Source organism: Ammodytes marinus (assembly GCF_949987685.1).
Source record: "Ammodytes marinus genome assembly, chromosome: 6".
Classification (NCBI taxonomy): Eukaryota; Metazoa; Chordata; class Actinopteri; order Uranoscopiformes; family Ammodytidae; genus Ammodytes; species Ammodytes marinus.
The window spans coordinates 7,571,198-7,583,845 of NC_137235.1; the positions used below are offsets into that span (position 1 = coordinate 7,571,198).

General features: G+C 38.7%; 1 protein-coding gene across 1 annotated transcript in view; it reads left to right on the top strand.

Annotated features, from left to right (window-relative positions):
- Positions 1 to 12,648, top strand: part of sorbs2a (sorbin and SH3 domain containing 2a) — a 50,022-nt gene that overhangs the window by 4,197 nt on the left and 33,177 nt on the right. Inside the window, exon 2 of the mRNA XM_080029365.1 lies at positions 2,928 to 3,114. The gene's annotated coding sequence lies outside the window, so the exon portion shown is untranslated. The remainder of the gene's footprint in view (positions 1 to 2,927; positions 3,115 to 12,648) is intronic.

Here is a 12,648-nt window from a genome sequence, read left to right on the forward strand (position 1 = left end):
GCTATAAAAATAGTTTGCTCTGGTACTTTAATTAGAACATTCCTAAGCTGCTGCTCTGTCATGTTGGTTGAAATTGTTTTTGTCAATCATTCCTTCTCATTCAGAACTCGATGGGACATGCTCATCAAAGTGACATTTTAGTTTTATTGCATTAGTGATGTGATCCAGAACTGTAAGTCACATCCATCAAACGACAGAAATATTCGGTGATGTATGTTGGGGTATTGATGGAGATCGTGGTGGACATCAGCTTTTATAAAGCCTTACTTACGATACAGGATCATTTGTGAAATAAACGGATAACAATTCCAAAGAACTCAACTCATGTAGGATTTTGCCCCTCAGTATTCTATTGGTCTCTTGATACTCCCCTGATTCAGGCCCAGAGGTTACATCATTAGCACCTGTCAGTTGTCAGCTTTTCGCCATACCTTGGTGATCCTTGGCACGTGACCAGTAATTTGTGGGGGCCAGCTGCTGTTTAATCACGTCTGCTGACACAACAATCACTTCTAGTGGGCTGTGGAAACCCCAAGGTCTGAGGCAGTGCTGTTTGGGGGACATACCTACATGAATGCCACGTATCATTGTTGCAGCCATCTGTGCCAATGTAGATGGGATTTTAACATTACCACTTTATCATTGGAAGCGGATGACAGCAAACGCATCACATGTTGATCCAGGATAACTGAGTCCATCCATTTTTTATTTAAAGGTTTCCAACATGTTGACAGCTTGTTTTTGAGTACAGCGTTTTACCTTTTGTCGATTGTTATGCTTAAAGCTATAACATGAAGATATGAATGAATGTCTGTTACAATCAAGCCATCACCAAAAGAGTTGACACAAGGTTGCGCTAATTGTAACAGGCTGTTTTAGTGGAGCAATGGCCACGTCTGAAAGTTGTGTACTAAAGTCGCCCAAATCCTCTTCAACACAGCTTAAAATGATATTGAGTTGATATTGTATCATATTATGGCGGAAATCTACAGGAGGTGGGGTGTGTACTTATATAGGATTTCCAAAACAAAAGAAAAAAACATATGGTGGAGCTTAGGTTTATTTAATAAGGGCTGCTTTATTAAACACAATGTCACCGTATACACCTGTGATCTGTGTCGGCCGACCTGTGTGGATGTGAAGCAGATTATAGAACAATCATCACCATCAAATCCTAGCTGATCGTCTTGGCACCACGGTAAAGCTTAAAAGTGCACGGTGCTGCCTGAAACCGTCCCACCTGGGAAGAGACCCGTTACTGCCTGCTGCGTGTCTTCATCGTGCCCGGGACAAGATTTTCTTCATAGTGATATTAATACCACAATCATTAGATTAAACTATTAATACCACAGCACATCAAGTTAATGACGTGGATCCGCGACCCCTTCTCTTGCAGCTCCGCGTGGATAAAATACTCATTATGTTGCATTACCTGCTCCAGCACAGAAGTTGGATGAGAATGTCCTTGTTGAGTTAGTTTTTCTTTAGTAATAGTAAGCAAAGCAACGTCTGCGTCTTTTCCTTTTATTTGCGTAAGAGAAGTTTGTTTTGTTTTTTTTCTCCAAGTATCTCGCTGTGCCAGCCACCCCATCCTGGGCCCGGGAAAACTTTATAGTGTTTACCCCTTGACGGCGGGCTTACTCACATAAACGCTAAACAAGAGCAAACTGCGCCCAGCTGCCCAACATTATGGGTTTGCGCCGGTATATATTTTGGTGATGTTATAATTAGAATTCCAGCTGTTTGGCTATGTGTTTGTGCAGGGTAAAGTAACTCACCAAACAGCTTTATCACTTCCACTAATAGAGCTGCACTATCACAAGTCGATGGATTTCCTTGAAGTGACTGCTGAACTCTTCCTGAGCTTTACAACTCAGTCATTTATTTAGTTGATGATTTTTTTGTGCCCGTTTTGTTTATAGTGGTGTACGGGTGTGAAGGGAGGAGGTGGAAGTCTTCCAAATAGCATATTGCACAGTAGCTGCCTAGTTGGTTTTAGGTATCCAGGCTCTAAAAACGAGATGCTAATAGCAGTCGTTACGTCACCGTTCTGGGAATAGCAGGGAGTCTGGGGTCTAGAGGTGCTTCTGGCTGACCTCTCTGCTGTGTATATTCAGCCCGTGTGTGTATGTGTGTGGTCATTTCCAAAAATACTTTCCCATATGGATTACACAGCAGTAAGATTATTAATGACACAAGTGAGTGGACACATAATTAGTCTGTATATATTTACAGCCTGATATGACACTGACTGCACATGGTTTATTTGTGATAAAAGGAGAGAGAGAGAGTTGCCGTGTCCGTGTGTTCTTCTCCGTGTCTTCTCTCTCTGAACGACCCCAGGCAATCAATGTGTCAGAGACAGTGAGTGAAGGAAAACCACATGTGAGAACAATTTGACACTCCTGTCTGTTTCTATGTGGTGAAGGGAAGTCTACTTTACATGGCCCCACACTGGCGACATTGGCCCCTATGTGACATTAAAGCCCAGGCGGCTCTCTGTCACTCGTCTCACTCCCACTGACATCCTAACCCTACTCATTTAAACATGCATTCCTCTAGTCGTCAGAGATGCTACCTACCTGATGCATTTTGCAGCATACAATGAAAGTGTGTGCTTGTTGTTGTTTTTGTAATGTATGTGACTGTGTGTAGGCACAGTGCAGTCTGCCTGTGTGTCCATCAAGTGTTCATATTGTGTGGTATGCATGTATGTGTGCGGTAGAATAGAGATAGTCGGCCCTGTCACTTAGCCCACACCCATCTACACTGGGGGGTAACTTTCCAGTCTCATAGACGAGCATGCCTGAGTCTGAAAATAGCTGTATCTGATCACTGCTTCACCCAAACAGGGAACTCTCGTCCACTGTCACTCCCTCTCTTTGACTCTAACTTTCTCCCCGTTCTGTTGTCTCTGTGCTTCCCAGGCATTTAACGAGGTAAGATCTGGGAATAACGCTTAACCAGGAGCACCGTCGTATCCTAAGCAGAGGGAAGAGGAAGAAAAGACAAATCCAAATATAAGAGAAAGAGGACGGAAAAGGCACTTGGCCTCACAGCTCACCTCTACCTGACTGTTCTTAGCGAGTCTCCCATCTTTTTGGTTTTATGACGGTAAGAGTTACATTTTCTCTGTTCAATGGACTGTTGCACTGTGGCATTTTAATAATGTAAAAATGTAGTGTTTCATATGTAAACATGGGATAATATGGACATGTCTTGTCATAATTATGTTGGCCAAAATAATTGCGTTTCACGATATTATCTGGATAATGATAATGATCTGAAATGTTTTTATTTTTTATTAAGTATTGCAACACAGATAAGCCACACATTGTTTTTGATAGGGAACTCACTCGTTAGTAAAAAACAATCAAACAGTGTTAAAAAAATGTTTTCGTCAAACCGAATTTCAGTGACGGAGAGAGGTTTAAGATTTAGGAATGACTGGAATGATGCAGCTCCTCCCCTGTGGCAATTCAAAATAAATCAGGAAAAATCAAATTTAGGACAGAATGTTAGCAAGCGGGAAAACTTTTTCAAGTCACTTTTGAAAATATTCAGGACTATCCAGATTCACTATTAAGCAAATAATGGAAAAACACGATCATCAGTGTATTTTGTGATGATTTGCAATATCGTCTTGTATTCCTCCATCCTTACTCGTTCATTTTCACCCCACAAAAAATATGCAACATCTTAATTTTTGGAATTCGAGCTTTTGATATATTTGTGTTACATTTCAACACTTTTATGTATTACTAACATACATTTACATTTTTAAAATGGTCTTTAATGTCATGTTTCATGTTACACACAAATGTAGTGCTGTCCGCTCATCTGTGATGTTTCCATATTTACTTTCTGTAAACACATTGATGCTTTAAATGGAATGCAAATTAGAAGAAATCTGAATAGATTTTACAACCATAACATCCAAGGGGAATTGCATTTATCTGTTCTGCCAAAACCCGCAATTATAGACCGAGTAGAATTTTGGTCTTTTGTGACAGTGGACTTGGGAAATGGAGGGGAAATAAAACTGTGGCTGCCCCCGCAGTTACCTCAGAAATAGCATCGGAAAATAATTTGAATTAAAGTTTAATGGATTTAAGTTGCATACATAGATTCCAGAAAATTAATAAAGGCTTGAGTAAAAATAAATGTTATGTCGAAGATTTTTTAATTGAAAGGAGAAAGTAAAAATGTTATTTTGAAAAACCTAATTTGCAGTAAAGTTTTTATTGAATTCCCCCAAACTTTCTGTTCTCTTTCCCTGTACCTGTTGCTTTCCCATCATTTTGCCCAAGATTCTTATTTCCCTCTCTCCCTCCCTTTTACATACTTCCATCTCCTGTTACACACTCTTTCATTGTCTCTTATTTCCCACTCAACAAAAGCCCTGCACCAATCCCTCCATTAGGCCAGTCTCAGAGGTGTTGTGGAATGTCAACTTGACCCCTTGGGTACAAGGTAAGGGGTGGTTCCCAGCCTCGGCCGTAGCACCGGCTTGCTTGGTTTCCTTTCGTCCATACTTGACATACAGAGAGCCACTTGGTCTGGTCCCTGTAAACATCACACGCCAGCCCATTTCTCCATGATAAGTGTGACATTACTGTGCCACTAGAACTGTAGGGCTAGTTGTTTACAGGAGTCTACAGTGCTGCTTTACAACTTTTCGAGTAGACACAGGCCACATTATGTTGAACTGGCTTAATTTCTTGACCGTATCCGAGAAGGACCAAAATAATTCCACTCTGAACAAAGATCATTAATTTAGATATGTCTAGTATAAAGAACAGAATGTTTTGAGGTACTTGTTCTCCAAATCAAGGAGATGATCAGGACTATACAAAAATACTATTGTATCACTTTCGGTATCTTGAAAACCATAATTCTCTTGTTTACTTGCCACATTTTTTGTTTTACCCTCCTCTTCCTCATTCCTTCCAGATATTGGCTATTTGTTTAAAAGATTATGTACAATGTATGACTTTCAAAAAGTTGCCTTTACAGAACAGAAGAGGAAACAAAAGGCTCTTGAATTACAGTCTCATGTGTATGTGTGATACTCTCAGTAAACAGACAGATTTATTTCTCTGTCTCGCATGCAAAAACCAATATTTCTTTAATTTAAAAATATACATATGCTTGGTGTTTATACACATTTTAAAGAGATGTAAGATCATACCTCATACTCATTAGTTGTTCTTGACGATTAACATCATCCTACTTTTTCAGTAACATGGAAATACTATTATTACAGCAGCCAAAATCAATAGGGCTGTTCAGGATAGTCTGGAAGTGTTTTAGATCTACAGCTGAGCACACATGTCAAAAAAGGTTTACAATAGTTAGTGTTATGTACAGCAAAAGAGGCGATATTTCTTCCTCGTTAACCTACCTATGATAACTAAAACAGGTCAGTGGTCACCTCTCTGTCTCTGTCTTCCTATTGTGTATTTACGGGGGATTTTTAAGTTTTATTTAAACAACGTGGTGAATTTTGGCAATTAAAAATGTAAAATGATAATATAAATTCATCCCTAACACTAAGAGGACACAAATATTCTACAGATATATTCCCCCAATGATCTGGACCACCTTAGAGGGTAAAGTGTCCTGTCTAATGGCAGTATATATAGCAACCCTGCCTCTTATCTTATAGCTGGACACTTAACACTGGTACCTGGGGAATCCAGACTATGTATGGGGGATGTAATCTTAGCCACAGCTGATAGCTGTTTTGCTCTAGTGTACCCCTTGCGTCATTAGATTTGGAAAATGAATAGCATATAGTCTTAACAAATGTTTATTGGAATGTCATTTTCCGCAAAGTTTCATAATGCTTCTATTCATCTTAGATCATCTGTGCTCACATGCATTAGGGTGTAATTGTGGCATTTGCTTGCCATTATATTTCTGCTTTTAATAGGGGGAAGTGCTCATAAAACTGAACATCCCTGTAGCATTTGTTGCTTTGATGAGCCCTTGTTCACTATTTTGCACAGGCATATGGAAGTGTAGCATGTACTAGTTTTGTTCGTCTTCAGCTGACAGCATCTTAGTTCAGACATCACATTTTAAACTGAAAGTGTTTGAGATTCTGAGGTGTCCGACAGTTGTTCCGCCTTCACTCAACCATTTGAAAAAGCTGAACCCCTTACTGGGGCCCACCCATAAAACTAAGTCAAAATGTCAAGTCAGGAAAAGCTCAGGCTTCAGCTTTGAAACTGCTGTGGCGTTGAGCATCATGTAACATGGTCCCTCCATTTGCTCATCCTATCATTTCATTGTAACTCATATTAGCTTGTTGTGTTTTTCTATGTTTGTAGCCTAGGGGTCTGTAGTCTTGGAATCAGTTGCCAGTATTACAGTCAGAGCTCTGCATGTAGTGTATTCAGTGCACCGTTGAGAAGAGAAGATAAAACAGTGGCAGATCTAGAGGTGTTGTTTACTGGTGATGCTGTGTAACCAGACAGCTTTAGCCAGACAGTTTACATAACACTACATGCTAATATCGGATTCTTTCTGATTTCACTAGGGATGTACCGGTGCATTAAAAAAAAAAAATAATGTAATGTCATGTCATGGAAAAGTCCATTCAAAAAGGGACACATTTATATATTTTACATTCATTACACAAAGTTAAATATGTAAGGCCTTTCTTTTGATTTAATTTTGACAATTAGGGTTTAAAGCTCATGGAATCCAAAATTAGAATATTACATAAAACCAATTTTAAAAAAGGATTTATAATACATGAATGTCAACATTGTGAAAATTATGTTTATTCTAGATTTTTTATTTATTTATTTTCCATTTTTCTTTATCTTGGCTGCCTCTCTGTGAACATCAGTATATGCAGTGAGTGCATCTATAGATCTGTGTAGTAATGGTGAGATAATAAACCCACAAATTGTCACATCCAATTCATTCTTCTTCCCCCATCTACGCGGCTCACAGTCCCGGGGCTTGTGTTACATAATTGCATTAGTGCTCTCAGGCCAATGGCTCTGCTCGTTAGTGGGGTTGTGATGCAATCTGCAGAACACACGGGCCTCTGTTGTTTTCAGTATTGGCAGTGAGTGGGCAAGCAGGGTCGGTGTTTTGACCTCCCTTATCCATTCATACAGCCAGAAGGGGGGTCTGCTAATGAGTGGCAAGGTTGAACAAACAAGCCTGATAACAGAGACTTTGTTAGAAGTGGTTGTTGTTCAACTAGTGGCAGTAATGTGCTGGTAGAACAGTGACATGGTGCTGATCAAATATTTCTTATAAAAAATGGCCTGCACACAACAACAAGCAGCTTTGTATTTGTGTGAAAGAGATGTTTAAAACATTTCTATGCATGAAAATGCATATGAGTGGAACCATCAGTTTTGCAGTTAGCTATCGGAGAAGATGTTTTTAAACTGTTTTCGTAATTATTTGAAGCCCCTAAATGTATAGTGTTTATTTTGATTCAAGCCATGGTTTGGTTGAATTGTCAGTAATTTTTTGTCTGGCTGGAGGGTGTAGCCTAGCCTGTTTAGTGCTGAAGGATTTTGGCTGTTCTAAATACAAATGCCACAAAGATACTTAAAAAAACGTATGCAACCATAGCAGTATGCCTAAACACCAGCAGCCCAGGAAAAAGCTAACTTAATAATAGGCTAATCATTGGGATGTGTGCATTATAGGATTTCAACACTGTAGCTAAGATCAGTCATTAAAGTGAGAAGGATTTTGACACATGCCTCTGTGTTGTGCATTGTCCTCCAGCAAACCTTAATGTGGATATGAGCTGAATGTCACATTCTCAAATCGATTGGAAGTGCCTAGCTAGTATCCAGTACCAAACCTAGCCCTAATATAATTAACTACGGCCTTAAAAACATATGGTCTCGTTACTTATTAGTGCATCATCAACATGGATAGTTCCTCTGTACTATAAAGCTATGCTATAATTGGTGGTTGGTTGTCTATCAAGGCAATATTATTTTGTAAACTCCAGAAAGAAGGTTTGGGAATTGGAGACAAAAAAATCACAAGTTGTCTTTTCAGGTTTACGGAAATTGGAGTTTATCTTGCTTGTTGGAACTTGAAGCATTATTTGCTGTTTGCATCATGAGTGTCAGTGTTTGATGATTTCAATTATACAATGAAGAAGCCTTAGCATGTGAATGTTATTTACTTTTGTTTACTGTTGAAAATTTGAACTGGTAAATCCATGATATTACTTTTGTCCTTATCCTGTATTGTACTACAGCATTTAATTATATACTGTTTGAATGTGTGGCTGATGTCTAACATGAATATAGCTCTAAAATACAGAGTCTATGAAGCACAACGGATAAGCCAGACTTGTATTTTGATTCCCAGGCCATTCCCTTTTCCCTTAACCACAACCTTGAACTCTCCACATTTTGACCACAAAAATGCACCACTAAAATAACTTGGCTCCCATTCAGAAATGAAGGAATGAAGCAATTCTAAATTCTGCCTTTTTTGGACGGGTGACCCTTCCTGTCAGTTGGGTTTCAGGCTGCCTGTGTCTGAACTGAGATTTATGTTTGATCTCCAGGGAAATCATGCTGTTGCCTTGTTAAACATGGATGTGTTCCCGCTAATTCCTATAGTGAGATTAGTTATAGGATTTGACTGTTGAGTTTTGATGAGAATGAAATTGAAGAACTAATGTTTACTCCAGAGCATCACTGCAGATAATACATATTGGGTTAATGAAGGTTAATTGAGTTTACAAAACAGATACTCTCAACACGTAATTCTTTGTTTTGAATGAATTTTATCATCATAAGTCAAAACAAAATTATTTAGAGGCACCTGGAACCACACATCAGATTAAAATATGTTTGTAGACAGAAAGTAACATAGGGCACCTTTAACTTAAACAGAATATTGCACCTTGAGTGTCCAATAATATTTCTGAAAAAAAGTTATCTATTAGGCTTTCAACAGCTGTTTATGCTTTGTTAATACAACACCTTAACATAACATATAAATGTCTTTCTGATTACTATTTGGATTGGTCCTTAAATAGATTTGCTTAGGAGCTTAATCTGTTAACATCCTGTGAGTATATCTCAGTCTGAGTGACCACTCCAGGGTCAAGACCCCTGAGGCCGTAGTCGGCTTATCTCCAACGACTGTTCACTCTCTCCTGCGGTCTTCACACATGCGCACACACATACATAATAGGATATTTTAATTCAATTCTGAAATTAAATAAATAAGATAAAAATAACAATACACTTTTTATTCTGAAAGTTATGATTAATCCCATTAGTTGAGACAAGTGGTTTAAATTATATTATTTATTTTCAATTTAATTATCCATACAGTCATTCACATATTTTGTTTTAATTCGTAAAGTGAATACCGCTAGTATGAATGGAAGAAGATCTGTAAGTGAGCTATGAAGAAGGAATTCATTCATGAATAAGACCTTGTTGTCTATTCTGAAAAGCACTTTACTGTTTGCAACTTGTTTTAGTATGGCAGACATGAAGCAACTTCAGGGGCTTGTGGACGGTGAAACAAGGAGGCATAAAGCTTTTTTCTTTTGTTGCTCCTACAAATCGATAAACTAGAGACACTTAACAGATTGGTTTTTCAATAGTTCACTTATCAAACCTATCGTCGCACTTGTTGCCCAAATGAGAAACATGGACCTTTTTAAAACAAGGCAGTGGGCAGTAACTATGCAGCTGCAAAAAAAATTCCAGTGGTTCGTGCCTCTTCTCTACCAGCGACATTCTGCTGATCTGCAGGGTGAGACTGGCTGGTTTGATGAGCTTGAAAACAACATCAACTATAAGCCGTAGCCATGAACCTTAAGAACAACATTGGAAAAAGTTGTGTATAACTCATGCAATCCAATTATTGTTACTTATTTTATGTTTGAATTTTTTTTTTATAATGTTTCTCATGAGACGATGGAGACATATTTGTTTTTAGACTCTTGTTTTGTCTATACAAAGGCAGGCTGCCAAAGAGTAATGGCATCTCAGTGAGGGCTGTTCGGGGACATGTTTGTGTTTTTCTTTCCTTTCTTTTCTGTTTCCATCATACTATCTTGGTGACATGTTTACATTATTATTCATGTTATTGTTATCAGGACATCTTTTTTGTATTTTAATTGTTATTTTGTTCGTAGGCTAAGGACAATGATGGTGGTTCATGACTTCACGGCTTCAACTTCTTCTTTTGTAGCCCACACACATTTTTCATAATTTATTTTAATGGGACAACAATGACAGATTACTCATGGAAAATCCCATATATGTCAACAATATCAAAACTCCTCTGGTGTCCATTTCATCAAGAGGAAGAACATGGCCTAATAGAAATAGTTTCAGGTGATGAGTTCAAATCAATTTTAAAGCGAGAAAGGAGGATCAGCTTCCTACCAAAGTAACTTGGGTGTGTTATGTTTCAAAAGGATTCAAAGCTCAAACCCTATTACTCCACTGATAGGAACCCAATGAGTCCCAGTGGGTCACTGAACCGTCTAATGAGAGTTGATGGGCTTGTGGTGTTGGACATCACTGCTTTCTGCGGCTTATAGCTCTGACTTGTGCATTTGCAGTCCCACAGCTATTACACTCAGTAATTATATACACACTAGTCTCCAGAGTGGCCCAACAATGCCCAAATTACAGTTGGCGAATAAACCACGGCAAAGTAAGAAAATAAAATAACTCAAAAAAAACTTGACACACCAAATGCTTTGGCCAGCAAAACTAGGACAGGAACTGAAAACAACTTTTAGGAAATTGTGTACTCTCGCTTTAATCCTTTTATTTTGCAGATTTAGTTTTCTTTTAGTATAGATATACAATGTAGAGTTCAATTCAACCTACTGTAATGCTGTTCATTAACATTTCAGTTTATTTATTACTAGAAATTATAACAAGTGTTTGATCTGTCAACATGTATTCCCACTCATGAATTTCATTTAGGATTACCATTTGGAGAAGCACTCACTTAATTTTGATGGAAACATTTTATCTCTTAATGATCTATACCACGGCTTGAGCAAGTGCTGCACTTTTTGTATATAAAAGCTTCAACAGGTCTATCTGATTCTGTTCAGATAGTCAGAGGTGCAGAGCCTGGTGGGTTTTCTTCAAGTGTCCAGCCATAACATTACACCATGGCCACAGCTGCTGTGTCGCCGCAGATCTGTCCCCAGGAAACATGATCCTGTTTATAATCTGACCATCATTTGGACGCCGGCTGGCTGCGACGCCAGACCCATGATTTACCCCAGTGCGTGTGTGTGTTTCTCTGAGATAGATTTACGAGGGCATACTGTATGAGGGTGAGGATAAGGTCTTGAGAGGGAATGAAGTATCCCACGTCTCATGGCTTGATGTCGTCCCAAAAGTAATAGTGCTTCCTCCTCACTTGCATTAACTGTGCTTGGAAACACTCACATGGTGGCAACAAAGTAGTTATTTATGTGGGTTTTTTTCAGTACTTACAAGTTACTTGTTGCTGAAGAGCACTTGCAAAGATTATAGGAATGCCCTAAAAGTGTTATTCAGTATTTTGGGGTTTTCTGGAGAGAAAGGGTTCCAAAGGCATTTTTACTGTATGTGTGTCAAGGACACCCACTCTGTAACTAACTCCGTCAGTAATACCTTTGGGTTGCTATTGTCCCTGCTTTGGTAAAACAAAACCCTACAACCCAATTTATGGCAAGTTCCACTCAGCAATTGGGGTGATTAGACAGATTTGAATAAAACGTATATAGAAGTCTGGGTGTTGATCTTCTCAAAAGCCTGTAAAATATCAGCCATTCACCTCTCACTAGAGCCCAATGCTAAAGCAGTTTGCACATTCATGTCAGAATACGGTTGCATACTATTCCCACAAATAGCTCCAATTAATTATCAGCAGTTTCCTTGTCAATGTGCAGCGAGACCCTGAATTGCTATAGGACTGAAGCAAATGTCTAGTAATGCATTTGCATTGTCAGTGTGCTCATGTCCAGAGCTGTAACACATGTTAAAAAGGGTGAATAGCAGTTAAAGCACAAATTTGTAAACTAAAGTATTACATCATTTGTGTCTAGGGGATGTCACACACAAATGCATATACATATGAGTGTATCATGCTTTAATATCACCCAACCTCAACTAGTAAAATAAATCTTGTCCAAATGCTATTATGTTCACAGTGTGTTGAGACACAGAATAGTAAACAAACAGTTATGACGCCATCTACACTAACATTTAAAGAACACCTACTCTGCATTGCATTCCCAAAACTTCACAACAGTATCTACATGCGGATAAGGGAAGATGTGTGTGTCACATACCAGACATGTATGATCCTCGCTGCAGCCACTGCATGCTGTCATTTGTAGTATCTGTCATTCACACCAAGTCCCTTGATGACACACATGTGCATGCATTCACACAGCAATGCAACAGTCTGTGCTGCGTCTTTTGAAGTTTGCCCTGATTCATTTCAATCATGCACACTACCGCTACTACAGTTCCAGGAAAAGGTCTCGATATAGCAACAGACAGGCATTACTAATGGCTACAGTTAAGTAAACATAGCATTATGTATCATTTATCAGTGCCATTTAAGTTATTTATGTTTCATCTATGTGTCGTGAAGTATTTGCTTTCG